The sequence below is a fragment of the Protopterus annectens genome, chromosome 8.part1 (genome assembly GCF_019279795.1).
Source record: "Protopterus annectens isolate FY-2018-M chromosome 8.part1, PAN1.0, whole genome shotgun sequence".
NCBI lineage: Eukaryota > Metazoa > Chordata > Ceratodontiformes > Protopteridae > Protopterus > Protopterus annectens.
Genome location: NC_056742.1, coordinates 285,864,899 through 285,876,389, shown reverse-complemented (window position 1 = coordinate 285,876,389; position 11,491 = coordinate 285,864,899).

Sequence of the window (11,491 nt, the reverse complement as noted above, 5' to 3'; positions counted from 1 at the left end):
GACCAATTCTGTTCCCACGCCCACAAAACTAAGTTGGCAAAAAGAGGAGCACAAACTGCACCCACAGCAATACCTTGTAGCTGTTTGCAATACTCACCCTCGAGGTATATAAAATTGTTATCCAGAACGAATTCCATAAGTTTCATCAATATTAAAAAATATCAGAAGCAGAAAGGGATTAACAATTCAAAAGTGCTTCTGAAAATTATTCCATTCCTTTAGAAAATGGGATACAACCAAACAAAGCTAGTATATTGATACAAAGAAAGTTCCTTCCCTAAACAGAGCCTAGGTAAAATATCTCAAAATGTCCCATGAGTCTCTTAAAATATAATAAAAATGTAAACACAAATGTTTTTAACCTTATACAGCCAGTGGATATGTCTTGGAACATTTTGCCACAACAATAGGTCTTAAGGGGGATTTAAAGCATCTGTGTGTACCTTCAGGATACCAAAAATTACTGGTACAATTGGCTTCTCAATGGAAAGAGATTTTAAAGTGGAATTAGTTATAAGGCCATTTAAACAAAGTTCTTTCAAGCACACATCAATTTTATCATAAGTGACACTGATTTCATTACTCAATATCATAACATAGTTTTTGACACCAAGCAAGATCTCTAAACCTTTTTTAGAATAATCGTAAGATATCATGAGAATCACTCCAGCCCCTTTTTTTGGTTTCATGATTCTAATAAATGCATCACTACTCAGTTGAATCAAAAGGTTCCTATCCTCATAGCTTAGATTACATCCAAAAATGTGAAAGGACGATTGAGCTAAGGTGAAAATGTCACATCTACGCAAACTTTTGAACAAATTCACTAGAGGCACACTGGGGGGATAAATATACTTCTCTTGTGAATTCAATTTGTTATATTTTGAAGGTGAATACTTCAAACAACTAGAAAGTGTGGGTATGGGGGCAGCCTGGTGCCCCCATTTTTGCCAACGTGCTGAAGTGGAAATGGGAGACAGAACTCTCCCTTTTCAAAATATTGGACCAGATATTTTTGTTTCTTAGATGACATATGCATCTTTGGCTAGGGAACAAGGATAGCTTTGACTATTTTTTTTAATTACATTAATGAAACCACTAGTTTTTCAAATTCACTTGCAATTATACAGGAACTGTTATGAATTATGGAACTGTTATGAATTATTTAGAAGTCACCATTTATAAACAAGAAGGGGGCTTTGAGTCTAACATTGTTAGAAAATCCACATTTTCCAATTATATACATTCTAGTAGTTGCCATCCAGCAACACAGAAAAATAGTCTAGTAGAGGTCAAATATCAGATTATGTAAGATGATTTGCAATGATTTATTTTATGAAAGAGAAGTGCACAAATTATGTTGTATCTTTGTTGATAGGGGGTTACCCTTTAAACTTGATAGGAAGGAAAGGCAAATTCAGTGCCATCTTTGGAATACCTGATATAGATGCATTAGTAACTAGAAAAAGTATAAATGAACCAGTATCGAAATGGTTTACTAGAGCCATGATATTAAGCAAACTGAGATTATTATTACTAATAACTGGAATATGTTTAAACTAGATCCAACACTGGAGGAATGTGTGGGAGTTTCCCCAACTTTTATAAACAAGAGAAGACGATTTCAAAAACATTTTCAAACACGGTAGTGATGAGATAACTGGTTGTTTTAAGAAATCTGGTACACAGAAATGTGGAATAGGTCATTTTTAAGTACATCTTGGAAAGTGACATTTTTCCTATAAAATATAAAGGTAAAGATCTTAGAGCAACCATTTGGGCTAATTGTTGTACAAGGGGCATGGTATGCATTGCTATATGCTGTGACTGAGAAAAGTGTCTAAATGGGAAAACAGAATGCCCATTAAAAAGAGAACATATGAACTTGTATATGATTTAAGGAAAGAAAACAATAATGCCCTCTAAAACATTTAAAAAGTTGTTCCTTGAAGTTTGAAATTAAATATAAATTTGGTGTTATTGATAAGGCTGACGCGGTTTCTGCATGGGGGAAGTTGGGAGACCCTTTTGGAATACAAAGAACTGGTACAGCAGTTGCATTCAAAAGCAACAGTAAGGCCATGTCTGAATGAACAGGTTTCTATTCCTAATGTTTTAAAGATGAAGTCTGCTAAACTGTACGTTTATTCAGTTTTTATTATAGATGTTTTAAGAAATGAATGCCATATTTATAACATGTTTGATATGAAGGATACTTAGTTCTATTATTTTGACATAATGTGGTTTAATTTGACTAGATGGTTAATCAATTAGGATTAATTTAATTAAGTATAATTGTTTTATCTGATTGGATCATTTAAATATAAAAGGGTTACTGTTAATATTACACCCATGCTCTGATGAAATCTACTGTTGGGATGAAAGCTCTTAGCAAGGTTGCTTTTTCATCATTTTCCACTTAGTCTATCAAATTATTTGTGGTGCCTCTTTTCCTGTTTGGCAGTCCTTGGAGTTTTGAAATATTTCCCCCAACTTCAGAACAGTAGTCATATTACTGCATAAACTTAGGAAATAGAAACATGGGAATTGCTGTTTTCTCAGTGTAAGAGGAAGAAAAAACATTTGATTCAACAGATGGACTACATTTATTTTTATGTTAATGTATATAGTTAGAGAAGTAGGACTAATTTCAGTGATAACACAATTGCATCAGTTAGTGTTGTTGCCTCATGGAGCTTATTTCTTCAGTGCTTCCCAGCAGATGTGCCTTCTGGTTTCTTCCCACATTCTAAAAATGTGCCAGTATGTGCGTGTGAGTGTGCGTGTGTACACAAGTTTAAGCATCATGAGATGACAGGTATCTTTTCTGGGATTACTGCCCTTCCTTATGGCCATTGTTTAATGTGACAGGCTTAGGGTCCCCTCCGTGACCATGAACTACTTAAAGCTGATATTAGAAAATTACATGATTGAAATTAATCAGTCACAATTTCCTAAAAGTTGTGGGCATAATAAGGACTGACAGCAAAGTATACAGCTTGAACTCTAAAGGCTGACAGTGTAATTTTAGACTTGGTGTTCTGGATGGAAATTTTACCACCCGACAGATAACTACAGTACTTGTACACTAAGGTAACCATTGTTTTCCTTTTAGCAAAATAATATTTTTATTTTACAAACCATACTCATTAAAAGAGAAAGCAAGAACATATACACTGCATACCATGAACACACAAAGATGAATTTTGACAATACATACCACTACCCTCACAGTAAGCATTTCATTTCAAAAATATAATTTTTTCCGAGCAAGTAAAGTTGTGTAAAATCTTACCATAACAGCAGATGTCCTTCTTTTTACTGTTATAGTATTCGTAACATGTGGGAATCTCCTGCTAAGGAAAACCCAATGTCCAACCAGTATACCAAAGCCTTTACATCCTCGAAGCATTGTACATCAAGCATATATTCCTTGTAAAGGTACAGAGCATAAAGGTGTCATATAAACATTCCATACTCAAAATTGAAGTTTCCCAGAAGAAATAGAAAGGACAACATGGACATCCAGAGGGGAAAAAATCAGAAGAGAGAGTCAAAGACCCCTTGGCCAGCAAAGAATTCCCAGCAGAAGAAAAAGAAAACAAAGGGGGCAGGAGGGAGAAACTGAAACTGCAACAGTGAAAAGAACTACTGTTGTGGTAAGATTTTACACAACTGTACTAAGTCCCTTCCATATCACTGTGCCAGTACAATATGTGGGAGATTACCAAAGCTAAAAAATATATGAGAGAGTAAAGTGAAGTAACCTTTCAATAGTACAACAGAAATTGAGTCAAAAGACTGGCCACAATTACAATCTTCAGAACTCTGAAAATTATCAGGAATGAACCCAACAATACCTGCTGGTGCTTCTGTCAGCAAGAAAAAGGCCTATTAGTGCAGATCCCATGCAAAGACAGGAATATTCTGATCAGAAACTACTTCACAACAGTATGATTACATGGATATATATCTAACCTAAAAAGACAAAGATTATGATGCATTTTAAAGACTGTAAACAAATATCTGTTAAAGTAATATATTCTATATAATGGTCCTTAAAATAGAAATAACCTATGCTGTACAGCTCTATGCAAAGAATTCTACCACTAATCTTGCATCAAAAGTTGTACAGTTGCATGCACTTTTCAACCTTCTGCTTCATAACACAACACCTGGAAATTAATTTGAAACTATTTAATTCCTTCAAATGTACCAACCACCAGATACCCTCCCATTTAAGAGTTGTAACTGCTAATATGCTTTTGCTAAAATATAAAGCTAGAACACTATAGTATTACAATAGCATTATACACAATAAATGCAGTTAATGCTTTCAGCTCCTCAATTGTGCGATTGTCTAGCTGTTTTACCATGTAATCTTCCAAACTTAGAATAAGTACGAAAGTCTGTTGCATGTACTTCTAATGTTGATGAAGAAGGAAATTCATCAGTTATGTCCTCATCAGAAAGTCTATTAGTTGCTCTGGACTTGGATGATGACTTTTCTACTCATCTACTGACATTGGTGGAAATGCCTCTTGAGACACCTCTTTGGATCTCTTTCCTTACTTCCCCCTCTTCTGGAGGAATCATAATCACACTTTCTATAAGCACATATTCAGTTTGAACACATTTCTGACTTCCCAGCAGCTTTTCACTTTCATATGACCATGACAGATCACACTGCTTCATTATCACAGCTTCTCTGTATAAGACCACTGAGTTTCTACTTCTTCCTTTCAATGAGCCTAGAAGTTTACCTCTCAGAATATTGTAGCATTTTTGTCTAGAATCTTATTTGTTGCAGACACACTTCAACTGAGCTCGCATTTTCAGGGTGAAGTAAGGAAGGTGGAGCAGCAAGTTGGCTCTAATCTATAAATCATCAATAACTGATTTAGTGATAGACTTACAAGCTGAGAAGAGAATATTTATATAGCCCTTCAAAGCTGATATATAATAGCTTTACTGTATGTTTTTTTTTACTCATGATTTTTTTGACTAAGACTTAACCTTTCAAATTCATTATTTCAGTCTGAGGGTTACAAGTCACATAGTGAAATTTCTACAGCTCAATCTCCTCATTTCTGTACTTGCATACTATAAAGTAATGTCTGATATTATCATATGAATATGTGGTCTTAAGTGCATTCATCACACCAGAAATTGTAGTTAACTTATGACCAGAGGAATCGCTAAATAAATAATCCACACTGATCAAGTACACACAGACACAAATTTATAGCAGATGTACTTTCACTGTGTGCCACTCTGGTTCTACAACTAAGTTAAGAATTACCCCTTCTCATACATTATTTATTATTATTATGGTATACTTTGCACTCTCAAAACATTGAAAGCTCTTGCTCTCTATGCACTAACAATACCAGTCGGATAACACATCACAAGCACTTTCTTTGCACTTCACTATTCCTAAACGTGTCTCATATTCTTGCCAACATTCCTTTCCTTAGCTTATTAGAGACTTTTTCTATCTAAACATCATATCTTTTATGGATTAGACTCTTCTTTATATGAAAACTATAACTGAAGAACTCTCCTTACAGCAGCTTTCTGCTCCTCTTCATCTCTTAAAGTGATACCTCTGAACATCTCCATCTATGGTTCACTCTGGCAGTACTGTTGAAATGCCTTGATCTTCCATTCCACCACTGGTAACTTCAGAGATGGCAAATTTACTTCCATTAAACAAATAATCCTGTTGCTCTAGCAAGTTATCACAACTCAGCATATTTGCTATACACATCTGTTTTACTGGCTTATACAACAACTAAGTCATGCTTCAGTTGTCCCAAACAGAGGTTGCTTGCAGACCATTGTATCCCTGATTGCATGCTTTAGGGACAGGGTGTGGAGCTTACAGTTTGATACTGTCCAGGTTGTTTGTAGGACTAGATGGGATGTGTGTTGGTGCAAGGGAATGGCAAAATTTAGCTGCTGTTTACTGATTAGCCAGTATAAGAAATTATAGGACCAGAACTTAGGAATCTAGCTGGGTTGGGGTGTCTAATCTTAAATTAGTTAGTTTAGAATTCAGCAGCCTCTTTTTGGCATTGAGTTTCAAAGCTAAGAAGCTAGCAGATAAATAACTTTGTGATTACTACTTGCATTTCAGGTACCAAGCCCTTGAGTCAAGGTGAGTCAGTTCACTTTAAGACAAGGTAATTAAGAGTATAGGAGGAGGTATCCTGCAGTGTTTCATCAGATGGTCATGGCTAGCAAAGATAGAGAAAAAATAGTGCACTTATAAAAATATTTTTCTGTTGACATGATTTTTGCATCATAAGTGGGTGCATTTTTTAAAGTAGCCTTATTAATCTATTCATTTGCATTTTAATAGGTATGTAACTGCATCCCCTTTCTGCTATGAACCTGGCCAGAAGTAAAATAAAATGCAGCATTAGGTGACACCCATTGTCTAAGACTTAATATTTGATGTGTAAATTAACTGAAAGAACTAACATCTTACTTTTATTTAAAAAAAGAAGAAAAGAAACATCCTCCATTTCTTCAGATAGTAAAAAAACCTTTGCTAATCCAAGTTCTTAATACCTGCCTTCCAGGCATCTCTCCCTGGAACTAGCACAGCATCCTGCATGGCCACTAGGCTGGAGTAAGCTCTCTCCTCTAGCTTCAGGGCTGGGCTTGGCTGGCAGGCTGTGGTGGGCAGGCTTATTGTCCCTCCGTGTGTTTTAACATACTGGGTAACAAAGAGAGCCTCAAGAAGTCAGCTAGTCATACAAAATAGAAAAACAGAGACCATATATTGGTAACCATTACTTTAGGAACCTAAAGGGGGGGGGATAAGGATGCGGCATCACACAGGGGCAAGGGCATGTCATCACCATTTCAAAGATTGACTGGTTGAACATAGCCACATATTTGGTTTGCTTGTAAAAAAAAAAAAAATTTAGAAATGCTTGCCATTAAACTGCTCAGAGAAGGAGTCAAGGCGTTTGAAGGCAATGGTGCATGATGGACATGTGAAGGTTTGGTAGGCTCTAGTAAGTGAATAAAAAATGCCTAAAGGCATTATTGATATATTATTAGAAGCAGCAGAAGTATGCCATCAGTGCCTCTCTTAGCAAGGTCTGTACCGGTTAAGGAATAGTTTGCATGAGCATAGTCATGTAGGACAGTTGTGAGGTGGAAATTCACTGGATGGGGATTCAGGCTGCAGCTTGGGGGCTATTGCAATTGTGTGGTGGGACACTGGATTCCTAGGGGCAAGTGTGATAGTTTCTCAACTTCTGAGCAAAAGGAATCCAGTTAAGACTGTATGTTGGGGAGGAATAAAGCCCCAAATAGGACAAATGTTGATATTGCACTTATGATTTAGTAAGTTGCCAGTAAAACGGCTTGTACTAGCATACACCTTTGCTTAGGATGTGAAGTTTAAAGTCAAGCATGTATCAGGAGCTGACAAGCAGGATGTTGGGGGGGGTCAAACTCCCAACCAAGGACAGAGGTTGATTTTCACCTCATTTTAGAAAGCTGTCAGAACACAGTTAATTTTACCATATATTTTCCCTAGTATATGCATGTGAAATACAAATATATGTTATTAGTTAATGTCATCAGTCCTGAAGAATTCACAAGAGAACCACATGTTTAGGAAAGATGCTCAAGGACTGGCAGGTAATGTGGAAGGGGGAGGAGTTTGGGGATATTGTAATTTAGGGTGGGCTGGAGATGTTCTTGCCTGGAGGGCAGATTCATCCACACCAACGCAGGACAGTGCGGTGTGGGCTAGGGCAGGTGTCAGTATTACAGAGGAAATTACCAGGTAAAAATTATCATTATTATTACTATTGTTATTATTATTATATCTATATATAATAATACAAATTAAAGGGGAACCTTTGGTTTAGGGAGGGGGGGGGAGTCCCTTTTAGTAGGAAATGCTAATTTCTCATTTGCCTTGCAGCATAGCAGATGGTATCAGCTGAAACTATAGTGGCAAGAAATAATCCTCCAGACTGAAGTGTTCTATCATCTCACTCAGATGCCTCTACAGTCTGTGGGGGGAGGGGGGTCGAATCATCCAGGAGGAACTGGTGAAGAGCAGGCTGGAGGAGAAGGATGATGAGATTTTCTATGTACTGAGGCCCCAGGAAGGAGGGGAAAGTGAAGCTAAGTGAAGCAGAGTGGAGCAGATGCTGTATCAGTAGTGGAACCGCAGTTTGTGCCATGTAATTTTGTTGATGGAAAGGAGCCAGTAGAGCAGAACAGTGGCGGCTGGTGACTTCAAATCAAAGGGGGGCTTGCAGGAGAAAGCTGAATGGGTGAGGTCAATGGGAAGGGGTGCAGCCAACTATAAAGGGGAGGAGCTATGCTCAAAACCACAAAAACTGTAACTTTGATTAAATATGCTGCCCTGGGTGCCAAACCGTCATTATGAGAGTCCAATCAAGACAAAATGAAGTGTAGAAGAAAAAAAATATTTCAATGCATTGACTGCATGACAGCTTACTTAATATCTAGATGGAAACAAAAAGATTGTGAGGCATGAAAAAATAAATTACTTTTTAAATACATTACTGGAATGCCAGTCAAAATCAAGTATAAAAAAACAAGCAACACTCAACTCAAACCACTTCTCCTTGTACTCCAGTTCTAATTATAATTTATATTCAGCTTTATTAAAGTGCCAATTAACATGCTGAAAGTAGCAATCCCTGTGATACCCACACTTGTAAAAATGTTTCTTAGCCAAAAAAGGCCTGCTGCCTGAACAACTATTTGTTTCATGGGGAAAACATGATCAAAGTAAAAAATGAAAAGCAAACAAGAAACAAGCTCAAGATACATTGCTTAAAAGATTGTTGCACAGGTTATGGACCACACATGATAGATTGGCATTCTGTTTAGTTTATAGGTAAAGCCTGCAAAGATGACTGCAAGTCTCCAACAAATGTAATGAGCTTCTTAAAATAATGTAATCCTGTTCTTTATTACAAATACTGTCATATGCATTTCAAAATCCAATGCTTATACGTTATCTAGTTATGTAAGTATTCTCTGAATGGCAACAATAGAAAGGCTTTTAATGTTGGCAATTATTTAACAGTATGCTTATTAAAGCTTACTTGCATCTTACAATCTCAGACAAGCTTACCTGATGGTCATTAAAGCATTGCTACTTAAACACAGAGCAACAGGCACTTTCTGAATAATAATAAGCATAAATCAACAGTATAAAACCAGAACATCCTGCAAAATCAAGGACAGAGGAAAAGCCACTGTAGTACTTGTGTCTACCTTGGATGGGGGGATACTCTGCACATATACACTGCATAACTGCTCCTTGCCTTGGATGGACACATCCAGAGTCACTACATGGGGGAGTGGGGTGCAACAAGTATGTCACAATTTGAAATATCTCTGGCTGACTGTGATGGCCCTAAAAAATTTGTCATACCTCTCACCAAGACACCTGAACAAAGCCATACATAGAAGTGGGGAAAAGGCCCAAAAATAAGGTCATTTTTTTTAAATATTGCTCTTATAAACTTAGAAAGATAATAGAATAGTAGCAGGTCTTGCATTGGTATGAATTTTCTGAAGGGTATGAAATCTGAAACTCAAATGTCTGTCATTATTTTCTAACTTCAGTTTTTAATTATTTGCCACTAATTTGCCAAAAAAAGCACAGTTTTATGAAAAATGGACCAAATATGTGATGCAAAAATATAAAATAGCCACACAATTCAGCTAGGAACCTGCCAAAGAAGGGACACTTTTTTAATATTAGTACTGCTAACTCGAGCAGCTGACAAAATAAAAGAATCTACATGCATTTCTGAAATAAAAGTATCTATAACTCTGATTATTACAGTTATTTATTAATTGTAAACCCTCTACATTTTCTTCCAAAATTACCATTTTGCGGAGGGATTATTAGGGGAAGAGCAACATTGTGAGCCAAAATCAGGGACAGTTGAGAGGTTTGGATATGCCTAATTCTGTAAAGTAATTTATTTGCAAGTACCTGCCAACCTGTTTATGCAGGAATTCTGGACAAGGCCAAATATATTGGGGGAACATATAAACAGTACTAAAAATTGCTCTTGTATAAACTGAGACAGTTGATAGAATGTAACAGGTCTTGCTTTAGCATGCATTTTTCTGAAGGTTATGAAGTCTGAAACTCAGTGTCTGTCATTATTTAGTGACAAAAATAAGAAGCAAAAATCTATTCATTCTGTGAAAATTTGGACAGTTGAGAGGTATAGTTCAGCCAGGGCTGTCTGAGTTTGCCACCCTTCCCCCTCACAAAATCATGGTCGAATGGAGCCTCCCCCCTGCAGCCATTCCAATGAACCATTACTTGGCTATTTCACCCCATTTACCATAAACACTAATATGCATACTGCTTTACTTCTACGATGATTTGGACTTCATTTGAAAGTTTTATTTTGCATTTTACAGCAGAAACACTAAGACATCTGCTAAGTAAAGCACTGCAGTCTCACAATGAAAACATTAGCATTAAAACTTCTCTGCCCTTGAAACTCACATTAATTGAAACAGCATTGAAACCCACATTTAAAGAAAATACATTTTGCCATTGGCAGATAAAGATTAACTCTGGGCTGTTTTCAAATCATAGGCCCCTTGCACATGAAAAATACACATGCTCTTTGATACAACTTCCTGATTGTATTAAATTATATTCCTTGTATAATACAGTACAGTTGTTAGAGGGCATTTTAAATGTATTGTTTTGAACATTTTTCCAGTAAACAATGAAACAAAATGCATGCACCAATAATGACAAAACTGTCCAGTTCAGAACATTTCCATCATAAAAGGCTACTCAAACTTCTACATTCCACCAGTATCAGTAAATATGCACAATCTCTGAAGAAGTAAACGTCATTTAAATAATTCCACATTAAAAAAAATCTGTAACTAATGAAGAGGTTGCTGCTAGCAAACGACTTTATATTTCATTGTTTCATCTGCAAATAAAGTACCTGGAATAAATTGCCTATGTTGCATTAAAAAAAATGATAAGCTAGTAATATTGCAATAGGGAATGGATGGCAAACTGATAACAGGTTCATAGTTACTAGGTATCTTTGCCAAAGAGGACTGCAACATCCACCCCCTTTACAACACAGTACAGTATCAGCAATGCATCTACTTACTGTGGGAGTAGAACCCACAGCCTTCTGCATTAAAAGCAAGTACATTACCTGTTGTGCTATTAACAATGCAAGCAGACTCAGCATAAGCAGCAATAAACTTTTGTTCCCCTTCAGCTCTCAGCTTCTTGTAAAATCTGCTTGAAACTCAGCTGCATCTCTGAACTTTGCAGCACAAGAAATCTGTAAAAAGCCAAAATGTATTGGGGGGGGGGGGGACACGTTTTAAACATTGCTTGTATAATGTTGCAAAGTTATTAGAATAAAATGCTGTGTTACCACCATACATTTCACTGCCAAGTATTAAACCCAGGACC